At 36.7% G+C, this 12,655-nt stretch overlaps 1 protein-coding gene and 1 long non-coding RNA gene across 2 annotated transcripts in view; one reads left to right on the top strand and one right to left on the bottom strand.

The window, feature by feature from the left end:
• The window catches only part of LOC311068624, a 53,131-nt gene extending 49,638 nt beyond the window's left edge, over positions 1-3,493 (top strand). The window contains exon 4 of the long non-coding RNA XR_014603409.1: positions 2,983-3,493. This is a non-coding gene — a long non-coding RNA (uncharacterized lncRNA). The remainder of the gene's footprint in view (positions 1-2,982) is intronic.
• Positions 1-12,655, bottom strand: part of nt5dc1 (5'-nucleotidase domain containing 1) — a 61,471-nt gene that overhangs the window by 32,222 nt on the left and 16,594 nt on the right. The window lies entirely within an intron of this gene.

Raw genomic sequence — 12,655 nt, 5'->3', positions numbered from 1 at the left:
TACAACTGTAGAATTAACAGTCTGGTTTCTACAACTGTCACTCAGGAGCAAAAATCAGCCTAACTGAAATAAAGATTTGACACTTATCGCGATAATTATCGATATCAACTGATTTGAACATTTTTAACATGATATTTTTTTTGGGCCATACCACCCAGCCCTATACTGCAGTCACGAAATCATCTGCTTTGAAATTCATGCCCAGGGTCAAGGTCCATTTATTGCATGACACAGAATCATTAGCTTATTTCAATATATAAACACATTCAAACACAGCCCAATTTGATAAAATAAATAATCACTTCACCCTCCCCACAAACAAATATTGCCAAATATGTTTGCAAAAATGAACTCTGTTCCTGTTTTACTTTGACTTTAAACATTAGGTCTTCAGCCTGCGTTTGATCGAACAATAACAAAGCTGGCACACTTATCTCATAGCCAATGCTAAAGAGACTAAAGCCCAAACAACATCAACCAGTATTTACATTAACTGTAATGCTGTGTACGTTCCCACCCAGAGCCAATTACCGCCATGTTGAACTGAGGGACCTTGACGTTAGTTCACTTCACTAACATTGAGTGCATTCATATGCACAACCCTATAAATTGGTGCAAGGTCATGTAAGCTCATGCACTCATATAGAACTTTTAGCAGATACAGTATATGCATTTAAACTTTGCAGTCTTTCTCCAGAAAGAATTACCAAATTAATTGATGACAGATTTGTTTTCTCTAGAATGTGAAATGTCCCTCCCTCTAATGCCACCTGTGATTGACTAGCAAGTAACAATTCACGGTTTGTGACTGTGAAATCAGTAAAGCCTAGGGCTGCAACAAACAATTATTTTGATAATTGATTAATCTGTTGATTGAAAAATCATTAATTAAAAAAATATATTTTAATGGTTAAAAGACTAATTTTAATCCAGTATTCTCAAAATTGTTATTCCACATCTTATCCAATGTTGTCCTCCAAACAATGTGCAATATGATGGTGTTGAAAACAAATATAGTGAATGTATCTATGCAGGCTATCCTTTACATAAAAATACAATTACTTGTATGTAAACATTTAATACATTTAATATCTAACAAAAAATATGTTAGACAATCATTGCACTCTGTCTGACATTCATACACTCTGGCACTCGTTCTCTAAAGTCTGTGAAGTTTAATGAAGGCTTGCTTGCAATCAGGATAAACCTTTATGCTCACATGACTTTCTATCATTTATTGATAAAGATACACCTATAAGACGTTGTGCACCAAAAAACACACACAAAAAAAACATGCAGTTTTCTGCAGCAGCTCAATCTGTGTCCTCTACTGTTTAAGATGCATGTTGTCCATATGCATCATCCATCATTTTTATGGTGAAGTGACTTAATTGATTATCATCAATTATTATCAGTTGTATGTATTAGTTGTTGCAGGCCTACTAAAGTCTATTGGCGATTTAAAAAAACGTACCCGTATCCAAAGACTACAGATATAGAAAGACTATGAATTACTATGAATGTGAGAAACTGCAACACGCAATATGACGGAATAAGTCCCGCCTTCTAAGTAAAAGAGCCAATCATTGATTGGTAAAGTCATTGTGTCACTGCAGCTGCTGTTAGAAGCCAGAGACTCACGCTTAGGACTGAACTCACGCTTTCTTGCCTGAAAAATACACTTTTTTTAATGCAAATTGAGCATAACATTTATGGGACAGTTCATGTCAGATTTTGTTGCTGATTTGAAATATGTTATTTAATTGTGAGTTCGGCTAACAGTTTTTGAGATTTCAGGATTCCCTCATTCAGATAGATAGGACTTGGTCTTGGATGCCTGAAATACGTAGCTACCCGGAGGCATTGTAAATATGTCCGCCTTTCCTTGAAAGGGACTTTGACGTATCCCACCTCAATAGCTGCAAAAGTGTTTTGCAATATAACATCAACACAATAAGTGCACCATACTTTATTTTTAAGTGCATAGTAGTTAAGGACACTTAATATAAAGAATGACCCAAATTTTTAGTAATATTTGAATAAAGGGTGAAGATGTCAATTTTCCTAGGCCTGACATCACTTTTGGCCACTACTGTATTTGTTTTGTTTTTTGTAGTGATTCAATAAGGGACACAGCATTTTATATTTCAATATGGGACGGTTGGCAACCCTATGATTAGTGTAACAGTACAGCTCATTTAACAGCACTATAGCCACGCTGTATTTATGTAGAAGTGGTTTGTATTCTTTTTCTTTCTTTAATGAATCCAGACAAAGTGGAGACTAACAACTTTCCACTGTTAAATTACTAGGGTCATAAAAATAATTTCATAACGGTTCCATTGCTTCATGCGGCAAAATATAAACAGTGGGAAAGTTGCCATGTCAACGTGTTTTGGTCACATGATCACTTTTCACATCTACAGCTGAAGATTGATAGAAGATACACAAAGCTTCAAAAGTCGGGTGTCTGTAAAAATGTGTATATATATATATATATATATATATATATATATATATATATATATATATATATATATATATATATATATATATATATATATATTTTTTTTTTTTTTTTTTAAAGAAATAAAAACTTATTCAGCAACACATTAAATTGATCAAGTCATAGTAAATACATTTACTTTACAGAGATTGTTAAAGTTTTCTATTTCAAATTTTCATTTCATCTAAGAATCTTAAAAAATATGCATCACTGTTTTCACAAAAAATATTAAGCAGCACAGCAGTGATCATTTTAATAATATTCAACATTGATAATATAAAAAAAAATCTTGAGCAGAAAATCATCATATTAGAATGATTTCTGAAGGATCATGTGACACTGAAGACTAGAGGAATGATGCTGAAAATACAGCTTTGATCACAAGAATAAATTACATTATAAAATATATTCACACAGAAAACAGTTCTTTTAAATTGTAATATTTCACAATATTACTGCTTTTACTGTATTTCTAGATCAAACAAATGCATCCTGGTGAGCAGAAGAGACTTCAGTGTTCAGAAGAAATCTTACTGACCTCAAACAGATTTTCAAACTCAAAAATCAAACTCAACAGTTTATTGCAAGTTTACCACTGTGCCTAAAGGTAAGGCAAGAAAAAAAAAAGATTTATTTTAAATGTACTAGTATATTTTGTTTCTAATGAAAAAATGTATTATAAAAAAAGTGATTATAAACGCAAAGCAAAAGATGTGTGTGCAAAAAAAAAATGTATAGACCTAAGGCTATGTAATGTGCGTGCGAAATAGGTACTATTAACGTATGTGTGGATGCAGTAACCCAGCGGTACCTCTGTAGACAATCAAATGCAAAGGTCTTTTTAGAAATAACTGGTGTGGCCAAATAGAAGTAGAAACAGGCATTGTGGGTAATGCTTTTTCACAGAAGCAAACATAATTGTCTTCATTTTCAACAACATCAAAGTCCTCCTGAGAGACAACAGGCTGACATTCATGACTCATCATCCTCTTGCAGAAAATCCTTCAATGTAAACAGAAGTAGAAAATAAGGATGTAAACAAAGCATGCCACAATTATATGTGTTCTGCCCACATGTGATTTGGGGTGGAACATTTGCCTTTAAATAGAGAGGAAAACAGGGTGACAACTGTGCAGAGCTCTAGAACAGAACCACGACTGGCCCAACAACTCAGACCGCCACACACAATATCATTTAGATGAAAACCTTCAGCAAATCTACACAAGTGGACCGTGGCCCTTAAAATATACATATAAAGAAATGTTGTTTTCTAGATATTCACCTGACAAATGAAAGGCATGCATGTGTATCTTAACTGTTTATTTATTTATTTATACTTGTCATTATGATGTAATAAATACTATGAATATCATGATAAAATCTAGGTTTAGCCCATTTCTCCAATATGTGTGTTGAGGTTAAATCTACAAGGTCTAACAAACACACTATGGAGAACTTAAAAAGGCTCCTCTGAGAATTATGGATAATTTGTTTAATCACCAGAAACTCAAATTAAGTTATTTCATCTGTAATGGACATAATGTTTTAAACCCTTAGGCCTAAAGGTAGAGAGTAAAATAGAGCAAATCACCCTTTGAAAGCAACTTGGTGCTATTTTGAGCTCCAGGTAACAAAAGGCATTCTCATTCTCCAACTTGTTAAAGCTTTCAGTAATGTTTGCACCGCTTTTAACCCTGGGTTATGAAATCCTCCGGAGCAGGTTTAGCACTGCTTTTGCAGGAATAATCCCACATGTTGGTGTCAGTGTGCTATACTGCAACAAACAATCAGTCTTAAACTGAACAGCGCATGCCTCATTAAATATTCATGTGCTTTGTTCATTCACAGGAACATTTTAGCTTTTACATGCTGTATTTCATTTCTGTCTTTGAGGAAATATCTAAATGTCAAATAGTGACACATATATATATATACATACAGTGAGGAAAATAAGTATTTGAACACCCTGCTATTTTGCAAGTTCTCCCACTTGGAAATCATGGAGGGGTCTGAAATTGTCATCGTAGGTGCATGTCCACTGTGAGAGACATAATCTAAAAAAAAAAAATCCAGAAATCACAATATATGATTTTTTAACTATTTATTTGTATGATACAGCTGCAAATAAGTATTTGAACACCTGTCTATCAGCTAGAATTCTGACCCTCAAAGACCTGTTAGTCTGCCTTTAAAATGTCCACCTCCACTCCATTTATTATCCTAAATTAGATGCACCTGTTTGAGGTCATTAGCTGCATAAAGACACCTGTCCACCCCATACAATCAGTAAGAATCCAACTACTAACATGGCCAAGACCAAAGAGCTGTCCAAAGACACTAGAGACAAAATTGTACACCTCCACAAGGCTGGAAAGGGCTACGGGAAAATTGCCAAGCAGCTTGGTGAAAAAAGGTCCACTGTTGGAGCAATCATTAGAAAATGGAAGAAGCTAAACATGACTGTCAATCTCCCTCGGACTGGGGCTCCATGCAAGATCTCACCTCGTGGGGTCTCAATGATCCAAAGAAAGGTGAGAAATCAGCCCAGAACTACACGGGAGGAGCTGGTCAATTACCTGAAAAGAGCTGGGACCACCGTTTCCAAGGTTACTGTTGGTAATACACTAAGACGTCATGGTTTGAAATCATGCATGGCACGGAAGGTTCCCCTGCTTAAACCAGCACATGTCAAGGCCCGTCTTAAGTTTGCCAATGACCATTTGGATGATCCAGAGGAGTCATGGGAGAAAGTCATGTGGTCAGATGAGACCAAAATAGAACTTTTTGGTCATAATTCCACTAAACGTGTTTGGAGGAAGACGAATGATGAGTACCATCCCAAGAACACCATCCCTACTGTGAAGCATGGGGGTGGTAGCATCATGCTTTGGGGGTGTTTTTCTGCACATGGGACAGGGCGACTGCACTGTATTAAGGATAGGATGACCGGGGGCATGTATTGCGAGATTTTGGGGAACAACCTCCTTCCCTCAGTTAGAGCATTGAAGATGGGTCGAGGCTGGGTCTTCCAACATGACAATGACCCGAAGCACACAGCCAGGATATCCAAGGAGTGGCTCTGTAAGAAGCATATCAAGGTTCTGGCGTGGCCTAGCCAGTCTCCAGACCTAAACCCAATAGAGAATCTTTGGAGGGAGCTCAAACTCCGTGTTCCTCAGCGACAGCCCAGAAACCTGACTGATCTAGAGAAGATCTGTGTGGAGGAGTGGGCCAAAATCCCTCCTGCAGTGTGTGCAAACCTGGTGAAAAACTACAGGAAACGTTTGACCTCTGTAATTGCAAACAAAGGCTACTGTACCAAATATTAACATTGATTTTCTCAGGTGTTCAAATACTTATTTGCAGCTGTATCATACAAATAAATAGTTAAAAAATCATACATTGTGATTTCTGGATTTTTTTTTAGATTATGTCTCTCACAGTGGACATGCACCTACGATGACAATTTCAGACCCCTCCATGATTTCTAAGTGGGAGAACTTGCAAAATAGCAGGGTGTTCAAATACTTATTTTCCTCACTGTATTATATATATATATATATATATATATATATATATATATATATATATATATATATATATATATATATATATATATATATATATATATATATATATATATATATATATAGACCCTTTCCAAAAAATTTGAATATCATGGAAAAGTTTATTTATTTCCATAATTCCATTCAAAACGTTAAACTTCCATAGATTATAGATTCAGGGCCCACAACTTAAACGATTTCAAGTATTTAGTTGTTTATTTGTACATAATTTGGGCTTCCAGCTCATAAAACCCACGAAAACAGGATTTCAAAAAATTAGAATATTACATGAAATCACACAGTAATTACACAGTGATACCATGGTCATTGAACCAGGTTTTGGTTCTTTTGGCAGTGTGGGCAGGTGCAAATCCTGCTGGAAAATGAAGGAAGCATCTCCATAAAGCTTGTCTGCTGAAGGAAGCATGAAGTGCTCTGGAAATGTCCTGGTAGACGGCTGCGTTGACTCTGGATTTAATAAAGCACAGTGGACCAAAGTCCTCTTTTCTGATGAGAGCAAATTTTGCATCTCATTTGGAAACCAAGGTCCCAGAGTCTGGAGGAAGAATGGAGAGGCACACAGTCCAAGAGGCTTGAAGTCCAGTGTGAAGTTTCCACAGTATGTGTTGGTTTGGGGAGCCATGTCATCGGCTGGTGTTGGTCCACTGTGCTGTCCACTCAACACAGCCGTCTACCAGGACATTTCCAGAGCACTTCATGCTTCCTTCAGCAGACAAGCTTTATAGAGATGCTGACTTCATTTTCCAGCAGGATTTGCACCTGCCCACACTGCCAAAAGAACCAAAACCTGGTTCAATGACCATGGTATCACTGTGTAATTACTGTGTGATTTCATGCAATATTCTAATCCTGTTTTCGTGGGTTTTATGAGCTGGAAGCCCAAATTATGTACAAATAAACAACAAAATCCTTGAAATCGTTTAAGTTGTGGGCCCTGAATCTTTAATCTATGGAAGTTTAACGTTTTGAATGGAATTACAGTGCTATGCATAAGTTTAGACACCCATGCTAAAGTTGACTAAAAAGAGGAATAAAAAAATCATCTTTTGGAAATTGAACTTAATGCCTTAATTAAAAAAATTAGGAAAAATCCAACCTTTAAGGACACCAATTTTCTTTGTGAATGAATAATGTATCGTAAATAAATAAATGTTCTTCCTTAAAATACAGGGTGCATAAGTCTGGACACCCCTATGTTAAATTCCCATAGAGGCAGGCAGATTTTTATTTTTAAAGGCCAGTTACTTCATGGATCCAGGATACTATGCATCCTGATAAAGTTCCCTTGGCCTTTGGAATTAAAATAACCCCACATCATCACATAGCATTCACCATACCTAGAGATTGGCATGGTTTTATTTCAGTTAGCCTAATAGCTGGTTTGATTTGCATTGAGAGATGATCTTATGGAAAGTACTCCATGCCAATCTCTAGGTATGGTGAAGGCTATGTGATGATGTGGGGCTATTTTAATTCCAAAAAAAAAAAAAAAAAAAAAAAAAAAAATTATATATATATATATATATATATATATATATATATATATATATATATATATATATATATATATATATATATATATATATATATATATATCTGTATATTTCTGTATATATCTGTATATATATATATATATATATATATATATATATATATATATATATATATATATATATATATATATATGTATATATATATATATGTATGAAGACTTCAGATGCAAAAGCCTCTAAGTGCCATCTGACATTTTCTTCTAAAATGAGCATTTTTTTCAAGATCGTAGTTAAGTTCAGTAATTTCACTCTAATGACAATAGGTAATTTTCATTGCCATTAAAGTGAAATAAGTGAACATAAACATGCAAGCTTGATAAAAATGATCATTCTTTTTTGACTCTCATCACTCTTTTTTCATTCATTCAGTGTTTCACTACTCAGTATGTTTTTATAATGTTAAAATTGAGCAATATGTATGAGAGCTCCTCCCACAGGCTGTTGTTATTGGCTGTGATTTTTTTGAATGATTTTGTCATGTCGCGTCTAGCGTGGACAGGCAAATTCCTCGTCACGGAAATCTTATCGCAACGCATCTGGTTTGGACACTGTGTGATGTGGAAAAGAGAGACAAAGTGTTCTTTAAACAAGTCACATGCTGTGTTCATCCAATCAGCAAAAAATCCAAATTAGAATGTGAAACATGAATACTCAGGATTTATTCCTAATCTAGGGTAAAGATTGAAGAGAGAAACATGGAAGGAGGGAATGACAAAGGTTGAGCACTTAATTTGGTTAATGTACATATGCATCAGATGAATCTTTATCAAAATGGCATTGAAGCATGTGCTGATGTCACATATGTAAATGACCTGACACACGACTAATTGAAATGTCGTTCTGTTCAAATGCTACATATTAACTGAACTTGCTCTCCAAACCTTTTTTTAATGACTTCAGATCTTACATTTAAAACTAACTGTGTACGAACAGAACTGCAAACCAGACTGGCCACCTTATCTGCTGCTGTGTCAGAGAGTTAGAGAGAGAATTAGAGACAAATTTCACAAAAGTGAGTACACCCCTCACATTTCAGGGGCTTCTTTCTGGGATGACGGCCATGCAAACCGACTTGTTTCAGTGTGCGGTGTATGGTCTGATCACTGACAAGCTGACCTCCCGCTTCTGCAACCTCTAAAGCAATGCTGGCAGCGCTCATGCGTCTGTTTTTTTAATCCAGCTTCTGCACCTGACGCACATCACGACGATTGACCCTCGCACGGCCTGCTCAAAGTGGAACCCGTCTTGGAAAACCTCTGTATGACCCTGGCCTGTACTGTAACTCAGTTTCAGGGTGTTACCAATCTTCTGATAGCCTAGGTCATCTTTGTGGAGAGCAACAATTCTAATTCTCAAATCCTTCGAGAGTTCTTTGCCATGAGGTGCCATGTTGAACATCCAGTGGTCAGTATGAGAGAATTGTACTCAAAGCACTAATTTGAACTGCTCTAATACAAGATACAACAATTTGTATGGTCCTGTCAAGCAGACAAAAACATGAACATGATGAATAGGACATGTGGCTTTGCAAGGTTAAATGACGTACAGCTATTATCACTTAGGGAGTACTCACTTTTGTTGCCAGCTATTTTGACAATAATGGCTGTATGCTGAGTCATTTTCAGAGGACAGTAAATATATACTGCTGTACAAGCAGCACATTGACTACTCTAAAATCTATTCAAGTTTCATTTCTATAGTATTGTCCCTTGAGTAGATATGCTAAAATGTTTGCTAAAATTTGAGGGGTGTACTCACTTTTGTGAGATACTGTACTTTAAATTCTGCTAAAACTGATGTTGGATACACCACACAACCAACGCCTTTACCAATGGTTATTACAGGACCATTTTAGAGTCTATGGCAATTACAGCATTTGGCTAGCCAGCTATTGGTTTAAGGAAGAATAATTCAAGCCTTCATAGTGACCCTCACATCAGTGAGCTGGGTCTTTCCATGGTGGCCTGACTCAACTGAATAGCCTCTCATTAAGGGTCAAAGTCAGCTTCTCCAACTCCATGACGGTCACTGCAACATCTCCATATAGAAAGACCAAATGGCCATTGCAAGACAATCATTATGTGACCGGACACTATAGGGCAAAATTGTTTACTGACAACCCAGATGTAAACAAACAGAGAAGCTAAAATGGTAGTAAGCATCTTCTTGAAAACTTCCACATTTATTCCAGAAGTATTCCACACACAGTTAATTGTCCCAGGACACAAAAGCAGCACATCAGCCAGCAACAGCCTTGGCACACGAAACAACTGCTGGACATGTGAAGTATCCATTTTGGCAAGCAAGATGCGTCAACACTATCTTTAAGAGTTCTTGACTCTAGCCCAACATACCCTCAATCATTCTTTTCTCAGACAAGTTTTCATTTATGCAGTCTCTGGACTTTAGAAGCTGGAGGGTCGGTCCAAAATAGGAGAGGAAAAAAAATGTTTTACCTTCACCTTTTTAACATTGATGACTTTTCCAAAATAATCACTTAAGTGTCTCTTTAAATAGTAGGTCTAAGTAAGTCAAAGTAATAGCCAAAAGAAAAATAAATCATTGACACAGACAATTTAACTCCACTACTTGTGTAACAGATGGAAATATAAAAGATTTTTTTTTATTTTTTTTTATACTTCAATGAAGATAATTTCTAAGTGTGTAAACTCTAAAAAAAAAAAAAATAATCTGGTCAGCGATTTCAAGGTCTACAGAGAATATATAAATACACACACAAGCACATACACATCTATCTATATATCTATATAGTGTGTGTGTGTGTGTGTGTGTTCATATCTCTCTTTATCTTAAAAATGTACTCATTTTTTCACAACTGGCCTTATTTATGACACAGGAGCAAAACAAATAATTGTGTATATGTAAAATCATTTTTACACAAACTTTTTCATCCATTTTAGTAGACCTTACGAATAAATCAGAAATCCATCCTGCTTGTGTTTCATGAATAAGGTCCATTCAAGTGTTTATTTGAACATGACCCTGTGCTTTTGTGCAGTAATGTTTCCTCTGCAGTCTGAACCACTTCCATGCCAAGCAGCGCCTAGGATAAATGAACATTTATGTTTTGAGCACATGTGGGTCCTCTTTAACTTGGGTGGGCACGGTCACGTGTGTGGCAGCCCAGTGTTTAGGAACTGGACGAAGAGTAAAGACAGTAAACCGTGACACTGTGGAAGACGTACCATTGGGTAACCCTACAGAAAGATGGATGATTCTCTACAGTGTCTAGTTTAGTTCCTGGTTTAGCATAAATCCACCCTATTCTGGTCCCTGTCAATGCAGAATAGTATGCAAAGTAAATATGCAAGATAAATGCAAGAGCTTTTCAAAATATCTTAATGTCTGAAAGCCATGAGTGGATGGCACATCTGAGCCTCAGCTCCTATTCTGAGTGTCTGGATTGCTGGGTTAAGCTTCTTCCGATTGTGATTTGGCACAGTTTGTCTTTTGATCCCTGTAATTGCAACAACTCTCTGCCTGAAGCTCTTCCGTCAATCCCTCCATCCATAAAATTACAAATGCCTCAGTGGCACACTGGGTGTATTTGAATGTTAAATGTATATCAATTTATAAATCTATCTTTACCTTTTCCACTATCTTCAGCTTTCCCACACTCAGCAGCCTTTCATTAGTCTTTCTTTTTTCCAGGCATCATCTGCCTCCCAGCTCTTTTTAAATGAACAAACAAATAAGCAAGACATCTAAAACTAAAATATATATATTTTTCAAAACCAATGTCAAGTCAGTCCTTCTGTATGGAGCTGAGACTTGGAGGATAAATGTGAACATTATCAGCAAAGTCCAGACTTTCATCAAAACCTGTCTAAGAAAAATCCTCCAAATCCTCTGGCCAAATACCATCAGTAACAGGGACCAGTGGCACAAAACATCACAGATCCCAGTACAGGATGAAATCACAAAGAGGCGCTGGCGCTGGATAGACCACACCCTCAGGAAACCAATATCAAACATCACAAGGCAAGCCCTGACCTGGAATCCTCAAGGAAAAAGGAAAAGAGGAAGGCCAAGAAACACCTAGTGCCGAGATCTCGAGGTGGACTGCAAAAAGATGGGTTACACCTGGAGCGAGGTCGAGAGGAAAGCCCAAGATAGAGATGCCTGGCGAGCCCTGGTTGACGGCCTACACCCCAAAAAAGTGTGGAAAGGAGAAGTAGTAGTACTAGAGACATGTCTAAAAAAGAAATTCCCCATTCTGTCCATGTTAAAAACTATCATGATTCCAATTAAGCATAATCAGTTTTTTTTTTTTTTAGAAAGAACTAGAGGTCAACAGTATATGACACATGAAGTATATGCCATTTGTAGTCTGTCTTCCCTTTGCTCCAATAACAGGGGATTTTTCCCCATTCATAAAAGAGCATTGGTGATGTTGGGCAGTGGGGCTTGGTGCCAAGGCCTATTCCAGAAAGCAGGTAAAGCGACGTACTCGGGTAAGCTTATGGATATGTAAGTGGATAAACTCATTTCTCGGTTACAAAACACTGGGGTAGCTTTCAGGCCTTGTCTATGCTAATACGTTTTCGTTTGAAAACATATCTTTTTCTCTCCGTTTTGGCCTTCCGTCCACATTGAGGCAGCGTTTTTGTCAACGAAGACGGAGCTTTTTCAAAACGTTCTCACGAGTGGATAAATTTGAAAACGCTGTTTTAGTGCTGACTGTGAATACGGAGGTATTTGAAAACGCATGTTTAGTCGTGACACATATTGAACCCATAGATATCCATGGTTATACCAGCAATGTTGTGTCTGCCATTTGCTTTCATAGCGTTGCTGAAGATAAATGTTCCTTGGTTCAGTCTTCATATAGCATTCCTGCAAAGATGACTGAAAATGTACTTGTAATTGCTGCGGCAAAACATGATGACAATTTTTTTTTTAGACTATGCGATTTTGAGTGCGACCTGGACGCAACACTGAGTAGTGGGATATTTTGCTAATAAAATGATTATGCCAGAAGAATAGCG

Source organism: Abramis brama, assembly GCF_963993115.1.
Source record: "Abramis brama genome assembly, chromosome: 18".
Classification (NCBI taxonomy): Eukaryota; Metazoa; Chordata; class Actinopteri; order Cypriniformes; family Leuciscidae; genus Abramis; species Abramis brama.
Note: the sequence above shows the minus strand (reverse complement) of the source record. Positions and strands in the feature narration are given on the sequence as shown.